Source organism: Schistocerca cancellata, chromosome 8, assembly GCF_023864275.1.
Source record: "Schistocerca cancellata isolate TAMUIC-IGC-003103 chromosome 8, iqSchCanc2.1, whole genome shotgun sequence".
Lineage (NCBI taxonomy): Eukaryota > Metazoa > Arthropoda > Insecta > Orthoptera > Acrididae > Schistocerca > Schistocerca cancellata.
In genome coordinates, this window is record NC_064633.1 from 362,592,934 (window position 1) to 362,606,367 (window position 13,434).

Here is a 13,434-nt window from a genome sequence, read left to right on the forward strand (position 1 = left end):
TAATAGCAGCAACAAAACAGGTTACTATCGCATTGTATAGTAGAGGTGTCAGCAGTACCCACACACTAGACCATTTGCGGTACCAGCTATTCGCCAATTCTGCTACAAAAAACAAACTGAATCTTGCACGGTTGCCACCTACACTAGCTGCTGCACAACATCATTCATTGCGGACTTACCAACAAGTCCAAAGTTGGATGGGAAACTTGAAACTCCTGAGAAATGGGGCGGGAATAACAGTGACCACGGTCCAATACCCGTTATAATGAGCCAAGATGCAGCACCTGAAGCACTTCTTCACGTTGTTTCATGCTCATGCAAGCTGAACTGTGGCGGAGCGTGCTCCTGCAGAAAAGCGGGTTTGAAATGTTCTTCAATTTGCAAGAAATGTATTGGGGTCAACTGTGAAAACGTGCCAAAATTTTTATATGAAGACAGTGAAGATGATGTTATGGAGGATGTTGAGGAAACCGCTGACGAAATCAACGAACTTGCTGAGGCTGACCCGCTGTTTAAAGAAGAGGTCAATCTGGGATCAACTCTAGGTACAGACCCTGAATCCGTAACTCAAGGTATTTCTGGTGACACTGAGGAACCTGGCCCATCAAAACGTTGGAAGTGATGCTCATATCTGTCTCAAGTGCGCTAATTTGCGATATTACAAGTATTACACACCCAGAACTGTCAACATTTTTTAGTAACTGACAATGCATTTTAATTGTAATAAAGCTACAGAGAAATTGAATACTTGAAAGTGAGGTGGTAAATTCCAACATATAACATGATGTATAATGTATTTAAACTACACAAACAGAAACTGAAAAAATAGTGTTCAAAAATAAGGTATCTTGCCACTATGCTCAAAATTTGAAAAATTGGTATTTTTTGAGGCGCTGTAGCGCCTTAGATACTGGGAGTAGAAAAAAATGGCAAGAATCAAATTTGTAGAGAATTTTGTGCTCTTCAAAAAAGAAAATAGACGTCAAAGCGATAGGAGCAAATGAAGCTGATTTATTTTGAAAAAACTGATTAACGTCCGAAATTTTCGAAGTTTTTTGACTGCAGAAAGTTTTCACAAGAGAAACTTTGTTGGCAAAACTTGGTTTTCTAACCTTTCCAACAATATGAACGAGTTAACAAAATAAAATCTTCTACTCCACCTTTTGCAAGGTACAGGCTTTTTTTCTGAGAGTTTCACTGGACTACTAAGCAACAATCCATGTCTGATAGTCTGTTCAGATAGCAACACCTTTCGAGGCACTCTGTTATCTGTTGTGCAACAGATGTCGTAACTCTTCTTTACTAATTCATATCGTGCGGTCGATAAACCAGATAATGAATGCACTCAAAAATTCCCTCCACAGTTCGGCGACATTACACATTTTCTGTTCGACAACAATTTGACATTATGCATTTTCTCTTCGACAACAGTTTATGAGCTCTAGTCTGGGTTGACAGGTGTTCGGATTTTTACGAAACTGTTCGGCATTTCACCCCTGTGTTCGATAGCAAAGTATGAGCGGTACGGAATTTTTTGAATTCCATTCACTTCGCGAATTTTTTTACTGATTTGCAAGATCAAGTCAATAATTGAGTGTCGATACGATAAAATCAGAATTAGGAATTCGTTGTAATTTGACGGTTACAATATGCAACGACTTTTAGCACAAAATTAAAGGTAACAAAAATTTATTGAAAGCTGTAAATAGCTTTAGTAAATATAGGTCAGCAAATCCTTTCGCCAGGCAATGTTTGGTAATTTTCTCAATTTATTCCGGCAACCCTAGCACTAATAACTTTCGTCATTAATACAATATAGGTTGCGTTGTCTCCAACGACGTCATTTTTCGATTCCTGTCACACGAAGAGCGTAATTGTCCACAAATATGTCAAGGATTGTAATTTGGATAAGTACCTAAAGACAATGACGGAAAGAAAAAGCGCAACACCAAGGAGCTGTGCGACATAAACAAACATTGGTAGGCGTGTTTCTACATCTAACAGGTGCTGCCTATTCAACTCTTTTGCCAGTAACATGACTGGCGCTAGTAGCGGCACTATGAGGATGCAAATCACGTTTGCTTTAAATACACGCTGTAACGCCCGTGAGCGTTAGTTACCTCTGAGATTGGATTGGTTGGCTGGCTGGTTAATTTGGGGTAGGCGACCATACAGCAAGGTCATCGGTCCCATAGGATTAGGGAAGGATGGGGAAGAAAGTCGGCCGTGCCCTTTCGAAGGAACCATCACTGTAAATCAAACCCATGTCATGTCTAGTACGCAACAAAAGCTAAGAATTGTCTTACTTGTGTCTGTAAGATTAAATCAATAATTAACCTCTACCTAACTTGGGTCTCCTTCACGGTGGCTCTGCAACAGCCAAATTCAAACCATAGTTACTGAAAATTTATACGCATTGACATGCCCTTTTGATAACACATTCGGATGTTGTTTCCCACGAAACCCCATGCAGTTTCATTGACGTTAAGTAACGTGTAAGGCAAAATGTGGCTTCTAGTTCTACAGCTACATCTATATCCGCAGTGCATGGCGGAGGATGCATCGCACCGAGATTAGCAAGATTATCTCTCCTCTTTCCTGTTAAATTCGCATATTGAGCGAGGGAAAATGACTGTCTACATGTCTCTGTACATGCCCTCATCTCTCTTAACTTTAGTCTCATAATCTCTAAGCAAGACTCGCGATGGTGGCAGCCACATCTGTATCGTATTTGCGAAAATGCTTTTATTGTTGAACATGTCCTACATAACACGAATCAACGTAATGGATACAATGCTAACACGTGGGTTGGAACTTAAATAGTGGCAACTATTTATTCACAACCGATACAAAGAGTTATATGTTTGCACCTGTTACTGTCCTTCAAAGTAGTCACCAGCGTTATGAAGAACCCGTTGCCAGCGATGTGGAAGGCGTACAACACCGTTAGCAGAGCCTGTTCTGTTGATGGTGCGAATGGAGCGGTCTACTGCTTGTTGAATCTATGAAACAGTTCTGAAGCGAATGCGACGAAGTGGTTCCTTCATCTTCGGAATCAAATCAAAGTCACAAGGACTTAAGTCCGGGAAGTATAGTGGACGGTGCAGTACTTCCCAGTCCCATCGACCGAACAGAGCATCCACAGCTTGCGCTGTATGCGCCCGCGCATTGTCGTGCAAGTGTCGCCGCTTCTTTCGCAAAGCTGGTCGCAGGTGATGCTCCAAAAACGAACAGTAATACCGTGCATTGACGGTCTGCCGTGGAGGAACGTAATGCGTTAGGATAACACCATCACAGTCGTACACGAAAATAACTTTAGACCGCTCCATTCGTGTCGTCAACAAAACAGGCTCTGCTAACGGTATACTACGCCTTCCACATTGCTGACAACGGGTTCTACACACAACGCTGGTGACTACTTTGAAGGACAGTAACAGGTGCAAACATATAACTCTTTGTATCGGTTGTGAATAAACAGTTGCCACTATTTAAGTTCCAATCCTCGTACAATCCTCCAACTGTTTAATCCATACTTCCAACAAGCCCGTTGCATTTTAGCCGCTGAGCGTCAGGCGTATCTTACAGCTTCTGAGTCGCTTTAAGACTCACAGTGACGGTGTCTTGTAAATGCTGTACGAGAGAGAGAAGTCGTGACTTTACACGTAGAGCGTTGTAGGCTTTCATTAGGGCTCGACTTTATTATGATTTGCGACCCTATTCGATGGTAACAGGCACGTGCAAATGTTATAAAATTTTGCTCTACACCGAACTAGAAATTGCTTTTTTTTCTTTCTTCGTCGAGTTAGTATGTTTGTTACCCCTTGACGCTGAAACGGTTGGTGAGATTTGGGTGAACTTTGAAATGGAGGTAGCCAATATCCTGAATTAACACATAGTCTACCTACCTTTTATTCCGAAAAAAATAATCGCTGTTCTCGTGGGATGATCAACGTGAATACTGTTCCCGTCGGATCGGTAACGTGATTAAAAGTCATCCATGAAAGCTACCTTTCAAATGAATGCTCTAAGTTTAGCGTAGAGATTAGTATTTTCCCTTAAATAAAGAATGAGTTGTGAGCGATACATATTCTGCCAGCTCACATCGTCTCAAAATTTGGTGATTTTTTTATGTAGCGCGGTTTGCTGGGCCGCAAGTGGCCTCAAGTACCTCCACGCGATAATTTTTGTCGTGCTGAATACGCGTGGAAAGTGATTTTAGGCACTAACATTTCTTTATAAACAACTGTTTAACCGCAGGTAACACCGCGGGACGCAGCAGGTTTACAGTATAATCTTGTTGATGTGCGGGACCACATCTTCCAAATATTTCGTGAAGGAGAACATTGTCTGTTGTAGGCTGTATATTTATATTGTTTATTTGCTAAATAATAGTATGCCCTGTATCGAATACAAACCAAAAAGCAGTAAAATATGTAGAAGATTAGTAAACAGTGAAACTCCAGGACGAAGATTCCGTCTTTTCACTCCAGGCCTACCTCATACCATGCGCGAAAGAACAGCAAAGAGAATAAATGATTTAAATATGCATCCTACAACGGACAATGAAATTTTTCCAGTTACATTATAAAGGACGAACACACTGTTAACGGAGATATTTGAGTGACTTACGTTCCAAGTTGTTCACAGCTGCAGGGACACTTCTTGCAGTTGCGTGCGCTGCCGTTTGTCTAGCAGGCAGTCAGACAGAGATTGGAGCACTGCAGACACGCCTAGGCCGCTGGCATGTGCTGCTATCGCCGCTGATTTGTGGACTGTTATATAGCGAGATCCTAAATTGAGAAACGCTGTCTCACGCCGGGATGATAAAAGGAATCAGACGACATGGAGTTTGTACAGTGATTCGGCACAAAAACTAATGGGAGTAACTGAAGCTGTTGTGAGGCGTTAAGTACGTGACATGTCAATGCACCGATTCTTCTTTTTTTCGGGATGGGGAGGGGGGGGGGGGTGGAGGCAGGATGGGGGAAGGGATTTTATCTTCTCGCTTTGTCTGTACGATGTCTGGTTGCTGTTTACATGACTCAACTTCACAAATCGCACTTCAAGCCACGAGCAGTGTGGGGCAGTGCAGCGTGCGTGAAACTTGCATACCGTTTGACATTTCGTGTGACATTGTGACAGTCATTTAGGATCAGTCTCACGTGATGACCATACAAAATTCATCTCATATTTGAACTGAATGTCTACGGCAAAGTAGTCACCAATCGGCTGTAAAAAATAACGCAGTAAATCCTCTGTGAAGATCGAATCTGTTTATGGACAGTATGCTCCTGCTCGGACAACGTGCTTACTCTTAAACAATAAATGGAGAAATACGGAGAATTCAACGGAAAAACTGACGTTGTCTCTGTAGCTATTTTTCGTAAATTTTCAACACTATTGAAAACAGAATTCTTATGGCAATGCTTTGAAAGTAGCTGGATTCTCTTCAGCATCTCATACGACTAGCACAAAACATTGCCTGAGAATCCAGACAAACGAGGCGAATAATACATGGTTGTACTTTGACACCTTCGTTATTTTACATGTATTTGGATAAATTGCCTTTTAGTCTTCAGTCTTCTGACTAGTTTGGTGTGGCCCGTCACGAATTTCTCTCTTGTGCCAACCTCTTCATCTCAGAGTAGCACTTGCACCGTACGTTCCGAATTATCTGCTACATGTATTCCTATCTCAGTCTTACTCTACAGTTTTTGCCCTTTGTAGCTCCCTCTAGTACCATAGAAGTCATTCCCTGGTGTCTTAACAGATGTCCTATCGTCCTGTCCCTTCTCCTTGTCAGTGTTTTCCACATATTCCTTTCCGATTCTGCGCAGAACCATTTTTCCTCAAATTAAGGCCTACATTTGATACTGGTACACTTCTCTTGGGCAGGATGCCCTTTCTGTCGGTGCCAGTCTGCTTTTGATGTCCTCCTTGCTCCGTCCGTCACTGGTTCTTTTGCTACCTAGGTAGCAGAATTCCTTAACTTCATCGAATTCGTGACCACCAATAGTTATAAGTTTCTCGCTGTGCTCATTTCTGCTACTTCTCATTACTTTCGTCTTTCTTCGATTTTCAATGCATATTCTGTCCTCATTACACTGTCCATTCCGTTCAGCAGATCATATTCACTTTCAAAAAAATGGTTCAAATGGCTCTGAGCACTATGGGACTTAACATCTGTGGTCATCAGTCCCCTAGAACTTAGAATTACTTAAACCTAACTAACCTAAGGACATCACACACATCCATGCCCGAGGCAGGATTCGAACCTGCGACCGGAGCGGTCACGCGGTTCCAGACTGAAGCGCCAGAATCGCACGGCCACACCGGCCGGCTCTTCACTTTCACTCAGGATAGCAATGTCATCAGCGAATCTTATCATTGATATCCTTTCACCTTTCATTTTAATTCCACTCCTTAACCTTTCTAGATACGAGAGTACAAATACTGTCTTCACATAGGTATTTTTTTAACTGAAGACAATTACTGGGTTGGTGCATAACCTCGCAGCCTCTTTCCATAAGTTTAAAAAGCACGACATGCACACATAACAGAAACTTTAGTCATCAATAATACATTATCATTCACTATATACATCTCCCAAAGCTGGGGTAAGTTTTCGATTCCACGACTGTAGAAGTCACGTGGTTTTGTGGCGAAGAACTCGTCGATCCATGTTTGGAGCGCATTTTCATCCGGAAAGGAAGTTCTTTGAAGATTGTTTGATAGAGAGCGGAAAAGGTGAAAATCCGAGAGCGCAACATCAGGTGAATAGGGTCTGTGCGGAATGACTTCCGTACCCAACTCCTGTATAGTACTGAACTTGCAGGATGCGGGCGGGCATTATCATGGAACAGCAACACTTCACGTAGTCCTCTTGGTCTTTGTTCTTGGACTGCGTCTGTAAGACGTCTCAGTTGTTGACAGTAAACGTTACCAGTGATTGTTACACCTCGGGGAAGCAATTCGTAAGACACCACACCTTCGTTGTTCCACCAGGTGCATAACATTAACTTTTGTGGATGCGCGCAGGTCTTTGAACGGTGAGTTGCTGCTTTGTTTGGGCCCAAGCATTCCTTTCTTTCATTTACGTTAGCATGAAGACACCACTTCTTGTCCCCAGTAATGACACAAGATAGGAATGGCCGATGTTGTTCACGAGCCAGTTGATGAACAAGCTGAGACGCGCATATGGCCACCAGCTGATTTTTGTGATTTTGGCCCAGAGCATGCGGAACCCACACATCCGATTTTTGAACCTTCCCCAATGCATGCAAATATCGCATGATGGTGGAATGATCACAATTCACCACATCTGCCAGTTTTAGAGACACTGCTGCGGATCATTGTGGATTAACGCATTTAAACGATTTCATCAAACCCCGAAGGTCTTCCTGAATGTGGAGAGTCACTAAGGTCAAAACGATCCTTCTTAAAACAAGAAAACCATTTTTTGCCGTGCTCTGTGCACTGGCATCATCGCCATACAGTATGCAAATGTTTCTGGCTGCCTCCGCTGCTGTCAGCCCTCTACTGAACTCAAACAGATGAATATGTCGGAAATGTGCCGATTTCTCCACTTGATACTCTATATTTTGGCGTCCACGGCTCCACTCTCTAGCTCCGTTTGATAATACTGAAACTCGGAAAGCAACAGTAAACAACAAATAACAAGCGACAATCGATAAATAAACCCATAGCAACAGGAATACAACATGGAAAAGAAAAAAAACAATACAATATATAAAATCTTTTACAAGAACTGTTATTTGTCGACCATGACCTGGTGCAATTTAGCAAGAAGCACTGACAATGCGCTGTTGATGATTTTCTACATGTTACTCATGATAGCCGACTGTGGCTATTTGAAGATGCTTTGGTTGTACACTACTGGCCATTAAAGTTGATACACCACGAAGATGACGTGCTACGGACACGAAATTTAACCGACAGGAAGAAGATGGTGTGATATGCAAATGATTAGCTTTTTCAGAGCATTCACACATGCTTGGCGCCGGTGGCGACACCTACAACGTGCTGACATGAGGAAAGTTTCAACCGATTTCTCATACACAAACAGCAATTGACCCGCGTTGCCTGGTGAAACGTTGTTGTGATGCCTCGTGTAAGGAGGAGAAATGCGTACCATCACGTTTCCGATTTTGAGAAAGGTCGGATCTCGCTTTGGTCGAGATCCAATGGCTGTCAGCAAAATATGGAATCGGTGGGTTCAGGAAGGTAATACGGAACGCCGTGCTGGATCCCAACGCCCTCGTATCACTAGCAGTGGAGATGACAGGCACCTTATCCGCATGGCTGTCACGGATCGTGCACCCACGTCTCGGTCCCTGAGTCAACAGATGGGGACGTTGCAAGACAACAACCATCTGCACTAACAGTTCGACGACGTTTGCAGCAGCATGGACTATCAGCTCGGAGACCATGGCTGCAGTTACCCTTGACCCTGCATCACAGACAGGAGCGCCTGTGATGGTGTACTCGACGGCGAACCTAGGTGCACGAATGACAAAATGTCATTTTTTTCGGATGAATCCAGGTTCTGTTTACAGCATCATGATGGTCGCCTCCGTGTTTGGCAACATCGCTGTGAACGCATATTGGAAGCGTGTATTCGTCATCGCCATACTGGCGTAACACCCGGCGTGATGGTATGGGGTGCCATTGGTTACACGTCTCGGTCACCTCTTGTTCGCATTGACGGCACTTTGAACAGTGTACGTTACATTTCAGATGTATTACGACCCGTGGCTCTACCCTTCATTCGATCCCTGCGAAAGCCTACATTTCAGCAGAATAATGCACGACCGCATGTTGCAGATCCTGTACGGGCCTTTCTGGATACAGAAAATGTTCGACTGCTGGCCTGGCCAGCACATTTTCCAATTATCTCACTAATTGAAAACGTCTGGTCAATGGTGGCCGAGAAACTGGCTCGTCACAATACGCCAGTCACTACTCTTGATGAACTGTGGTATCGTGTTGATGCTGTATGGGCAGCTGTACCTTTTTTTGTTTTTTTTTTTTTTTTGTTTTAGGGCGCAAAACTTCTATGGTCATTAGCGCCCAGCCCGTGACTTAAGACAGTAAAAAACCGAAATTGAAACCCAGCAGCAATGGGAACAAAGTCATAAAATTGGAGAAACTAAAAACAGAAGGAATGCTTAAAAATCCACTACAGAAAGGGGGTGGTTGTCCCCAAAAAAAGCTTCAAATGACTGACGTCATTTCACTGTCACTAATAAACTGGAGAACGCGGAGGGCTGAGCGCGTGTCATCTGCTAAAGTCGACGATAGAACAGGCAATAGCTGTAGACGGGAGCGTAACGGATTAAAATAGGGGCATTCAATTAAAAGGTGTCTTACCGTCCACAACTGAGAGCAGTGGGGACAGAGTGGGGGAGGATCGCCGCTTAAAAGATGTCGATGGCTAAAAAGACAGTGCCCTATCCGGAGTCTAGCTAAAATTACCTCCTCCCGACGACGCGTTCGGGAGGAAGAGGTCCAAGCGCAAGGAAGGGCTTTCACTTCCCGCAATTTATTACGGAGAAGTGTTGACCAATGCGCATTCCATAAATGAGCAACTTTGCGACATAAACCGCTCCGTAGATCGGTGAAGGGAAGCGACTGAATAGCTGGCCGAGGAAGAGAGACTGCAGCCTTGGCCGCTATATCGGCCGCCTCATTCCCACAGATACCAGCGTGTCCCGGGAGCCAGAGGAACGCCACCGAGGCGCCCCCCAGGTGGAGCAAGCGCAGACAGTCCTGAATCCGGTGGACCAGAGGGTGCACAGGGTAAAGAGCTTGGAGACTGAGGAGAGAGCTGAGAGAATCTGAGCAGATAACGTACTGTATCCGCTGATGGCGGCGGATGTAGTGAACAGCCTGGAGAACAGCGTAAAGCTCCGCAGTATAAACCGAACACTGATCGGGAAGCCGAAAGCGATTTGGGGTGTCGCCAACAATATAGGCACTCCCTACACCTAACGATGTTTTCGAGCCGTCGGTGTAAATAAATATGGCGTCCGTCATTTGTGCACATAGAGCAGCAAATGCCCGACGATAAACAAGTGTAGGGGTACCATCCTTGGGAAATTGACAAAGGTCACAGAGCAGGCAGATCCGGGGACGGAGCTAAGGCGGTGCTGTACCCCAAGTTGTCAAGAAGGTTTTAGGAAAGCGGAAGGAAAGAGAATGGAGCAGTTGACGGAAGCGGACTCCCGGGGGTAGTAGGGAGGAGGAGCGGCCTGCATACCCTACATCAAGGGAGGCGTCGAAAAAAAGGTCATGGGCTGGATTAGCAGGCATGGAAGACAGATGGTTAGCATAACGACTCAGGAGGACTGCTCGCCGATTGGACAGCGGAGGTTCAGCAGTCTCAGCATAAAGGCTTTCCACAGGGCTAGTGTAAAAAGCTCCAGACACTAAAAGTAATCCACGGTGGTGGATAGAGTCGAGACGCCGAAGAATAGACGGCCGAGCAGAGGAGTAGACTATGCTTCCATAATCCAATTTCGAGCGCACTAAGGCGCGATAGAGGCGGAGAAGGACCACTCGGTCCGCTCCCCAGGAGGTACCATTCAGGACACGGAGGGTGTTAAGCGATCGCAGACAGCGAGCCGAAAGATAGGAAACGTGGGAGGACCAGCACAGTTTTCTGTCAAACATAAGACCCAAGAATTTAGCGACATCTGAAAACGGAAGGTTGACAGGACCTAGATGTAAGGAGGGCGGAAGAAACTCCTTACGTCGCCAAAAATTGACACAAACGGTCTTACTGGGTGAGAAACGGAAGCCGGTTTCGATGCTCCACGAGTGGAGGCGATCGAGACATCCATGAAGACGTCGTTCAAGAAGGCTGGTCCGTTGAGAGCTGTAGTAGATCGCAAAATCGTCCACAAAGAGGGAGCCCGAGACATCAGGAAGGAGACAATCCATAATTGGATTTATGGCGATGGCAAACAGTACAACACTCAGCACGGATCCCTGGGGTACCCCGTTTTCTTGGGAGAAAGTACGGGAGAGAGTAGTGTTCACCCGCACCCTAAAAGTGCGCTCTGCCATAAATTCGCGAAGAAAAAGGGGCAGCCGGCCTCGAAAGCCCCAAGAGAACAGTGTGCGGAGGATGCCTGTCCTCCAACAGGTATCGTATGCTCTCTCCAGATCAAAAAATATTGCTACCGTTTGGCGTTTCCGGAGAAAATTGTTCATGATATAAGTGGAGAGAGCAACAAGATGGTCAACTGCAGAACGATGCTTCCGAAATCCGCATTGGGCTGGTGTTAAAAGACTGCGGGATTCCAGCCACCAAGCTAAACGGTAATTCACCATACTCTCCAAAACCTTACAGATACTACTCGTGAGAGAAATGGGGCGATAGCTAGAGGGGAGATGTTTGTCCTTTCCAGGTTTCGGAACGGGAACGACAACAGCTTCCCGCCACCGTCTGGGAAAGGTACTGTCGGTCCAAATTCGATTATAAAGGCGAAGGAGGTAACGCAGACTATGGGTTGATAAATGCAGCAACATTTGGACATGGATACCATCCGGTCCTGGGGCGGAGGAGCGAGAAGAAGAGAGTGCATGTTGGAGTTCCCGCATGGAGAAAACAGTATTGTAGCTTTCGTGATTTTGAGAGGAGAAAGCAAGATGTCGCACTTCCGCTGCAGGTTTCTTCGGGAGAAACGCTGGCGGGTAATTTGAAGAGCTTGAAATCTCAGCAAAGTGCTGACCCAACGAGTTAGAAATTGCGACGGGGTCCACTAAGGTATCATGCGCGACAGTGAGCCCAGAGACCGGGGAGAAACTAGGCGCGCCTGAGAACCGCCGAAGCCGACTCCAAACTTCCGAGAGGGAGTGAAGGTGTTAAATGAGCTAATAAAGAATTTCCAGCTTGCCTTCTTGCTATCGCGGATGACGCGACGGCATCGCGCACGGAGCTGCTTATAGCGGATACAGTTGGCCAAAGTAGGATGGTGACGGAAAATGCGAAGAGCACGTCGCCGCTCACGTATTGCGTCACGGCATGCCTCGTTCCACCAAGGAACTGGGGGGCGCCGGGGCAATTCGGAGGTGCGTGATATTGAACATTCCGCAGCTGTAAGAATAACGTCGGTAATATGTGTGACCTCATCGTCGACGCTGGGAAAAAGACGGTCATCGAATGTCGCTAGAGACGAAAAAAGTGACCAATCGGCTTGGGCAAATTTCCAGCGTCGCGAGCGCACATATGGCAGTGGAGGCTGCAGTCTAAGGACACATGGAAAGTGGTCACTCGAGTGTGTATCATCAAGGGCGAACCATTCGAAGCGCCGAGCTAGCGGAACAGTACCGACCGCAAGGTCCAAATGAGATAAATTTGTCGTGGAGGCAGACAAAAATGTGGGGACCCCAGTGTTGAGGCAAACTAGATCCGCTTGGTGGAAGACGTCTAGCAATAGAGAGCCAAGTGGACAAGGATGTGGAGATCCCCAAAGCGGGTGGTCGGCATTGAAGTCCCCAACCAGCAAATAGGGGGGTGGAAGCTGACCAAGAAGATGAAGGAGATCAGCTCGTGCCATTGGTGTGGATGATGGAATGTATACAGTACAAAGAGAGAACGTGTATCCAGAAAGGGAAAGACGGACGGCGACAGCTTGGAAGGAACTGTTTAAGGGGATTGGGTGATAATGGAGAGTATCATGGAGAAGAATCATGAGTCCTCCATGGGCTGGAGTGCCTTCAACAGAGGGGAGGTCATATCGGACGGACTGAAAAAGAGGGAGAACAAAGCGGTCATGGGGACGCAGCTTTGTTTCCTGAAGACAGAAGATGACCGGCGAGTAGGATCGTAAGAGGACCGACAATTCACGGATATTCCAGTGGATAATGGACATAGGGTGAACAGAAAATGGAGGAATGTGACCAAGGGTGCTGTCAACTCAACGACTGCTCAGAGCTTGCGACCGACAGCATGGAATGGCATTCAGCCGAAGGCAGAAGATCCTGATCCATAGGTTGGTCAGGAGCAGCCCCTGCCACCAGCGATCGGCCGGTTGACCGGCCACCAGCAGTGCGCCTCGGCGACACAGAAGACGGCCGAGGGCGATTTCCGCCAGGTGGTGCTGTAGAAGGGACACGCCTTGGCGGAGAAGGAGAGGAACTGAGTTTCTTTGTAGCCTTCTTCGAAGTATGATGTTTAGATGAAGGAGGAACCGATGGTTGTGAAGTTGCGGTACGTAAAAACTCTTCACGAGTATGCTCTTTTTTCGAAGACTTGGCGTCCGACTTTTGGGCTCGAGATTTAGCAGAACCCGACGAAGGGTGAGCCATAGAGTGGGCAGGCGAAAGTGGTGAGGTTGAACGGGCGATCTTTGCGCTGGCGGATCTGACGACCGTGGTACTAAAGGTGAGGTCGCAAGTCTGCGTGGC

General features: G+C 46.0%; 1 protein-coding gene across 3 annotated transcripts in view; it reads right to left on the minus strand.

Moving 5' to 3' along the window:
* Positions 1-13,434, minus strand: part of LOC126094913 (glutathione S-transferase D7-like) — a 91,968-nt gene that overhangs the window by 63,286 nt on the left and 15,248 nt on the right. The window contains exon 1 of one of the 3 annotated variants that reach the window (XM_049909555.1): positions 4,630-4,783. The exons of the other annotated variants lie outside the window; for them this stretch is intronic. The gene's annotated coding sequence lies outside the window, so the exon portion shown is untranslated. Of the gene's footprint in view, positions 1-4,629; positions 4,784-13,434 lie in introns of those variants that run through there. 3 annotated transcript variants of the gene reach the window in all.